Source organism: Marmota marmota, unplaced genomic scaffold (genome assembly GCF_001458135.2).
Source record: "Marmota marmota marmota unplaced genomic scaffold, marMar, whole genome shotgun sequence".
NCBI lineage: Eukaryota > Metazoa > Chordata > Mammalia > Rodentia > Sciuridae > Marmota > Marmota marmota.
This window is the reverse complement of record NW_026000020.1, coordinates 9,605,956-9,607,789: the sequence shown is the minus strand read 5'-3', so window position 1 is coordinate 9,607,789 and position 1,834 is coordinate 9,605,956.

Genomic DNA, 1,834 nt, shown 5'->3' with positions numbered 1-1,834 from the left:
CTGCTCCTTCATCTATTCTGATACTTCTTAAATTTAGTCTTTTCATGTTATCCCATAATTCTTGGATGTTCTTTTCATGGCTTCTTACCAACTTTTCTGCACAGTCAACCTTACTTTCAAGATTACATATTTTGTCTTCATTGTCTGTGGTTCTGTGTTCCAAGTGGTCTAGTCTGTTGGTGATGCTTTCTATTGAATTTATAATTTGGTTTACTGATTCCTTCATTTTGAGGATTTCTGCTTTTTTCCCCACAATCTCTAACTCTTTATTGATTTTTCACTTCCTGTATATTTTCTTTGATTTCACTCCTTATACTATTCTTTATTTCACATGTCAATTTAACTATGTACAATCTGAACTCTTTCTTAGACATTATTCTACTGTTTTATCAGTGGCTTCTGTTGTTGAAGCATCTTGGTTTGTTTGGGACACTTTATTCCCCCTTTTATTTTTATATGTTGTTAGTGTGTTTTGCCATCTAAAAGTATGGATTTAAGGCAGCATAAATTTCTACCCTGTAGACCTGTAGTGATCCTGAAGGTTTCCAATGCCTCACTTTTAATGATGAGACCAATATCAACAGCACCCAGTGTAGACAATATATGTCCTTAAACCTAATAACTCCCACTAAGGTGTCTACTGCTTTCTAGCATTAAACCAAAATGATGGATTCAATAACTATATATAGTATAAATAGAAAATTTGTTAAAATCTTTTATAATTTTAAATGATTAATGAGAGTACAGAGGTAGTGTAGTACACAATATTTGCAAAAAAGGAAGAGAGAAGCTAGAAGTAAAAATTCACAGGAAGAAAGGAATAGGAGTTGATAGAGATTGGCTGTTGGTTGGAGAAAAGTTAGAAAGAAAATAGACAAGAGAGTAGAAGAATAGGAACAAAGACAAAAAATTAAAGACATAAGAATACAATGAAAATACAAAACACCATTCATATATCATTGTCCTCCACACACTGGTGCATAAAAAAAATCTGTTCTAAATATGGTAGAGATATTAATGAATCAAGAAATAAAATAAAATAAAATAAATTTTGCTGGAAAGTCGACCTGTCTCTGTCAGTGTTCAACAGTGTCTCAGCCCTGTCTCTGACATCTCTCAAAATCACCAAACCCACATCAGCCATTGAAAACTCAGTCACTATTACACCAATCTGGGCTTCAGATACCTCAGGCTCAGTCACCTGCTTGCCCAAGATCTCAGTGCTGCTCCTACTTGCAGAGAGGCCACCAGGGATACACTCACAAAAAGGAGCAACCCTAAGATGCAGCAGCAAGTAAGGGCCACCAGCACTCTTAGCAGGAAGACCTCAGGCTCCTCCAAACCCACAGGCACCCCCACATTGGACCTGCAGGTCCGAACTGGAGTCCCAAGACAGAGGCTCTTGTGGTGATAACACCCAGACCCCAGGCCCTGGCTGGTGTCCCAAAATCAGTGTAGCCATGTGCAACCAAACCTGGAGTCTCCCTAAATCAGTCCTCTAGACCATTGTAGCAGCAGTAGGGCAGTGGTTGTTGTCAGCATCAGTGGCAGCTACAACTGAAGCTTTGGGGACAGCATCACCTGGCAATCTCTGGGGTCAGAAGCAGTGTCAGCTTCAGGTGAATCTGGGTCAGCAACAGGGGGTTGCAGCTGTAAGGGCAGCATCACCCAGAAAGAAGATATCCAGGTGACCTCAGGCTGGCAGCAGTAGAATCAAAGGCAGCAGCGATGGAATAGTGGTGCAGGTAGAGTTTATTGACAGAACACCTTGGGTTCAGCGACAGTGACCACAGAGGTAGCATGGAAGTAGCATCTGAGGTAGCCGAGACCGTGC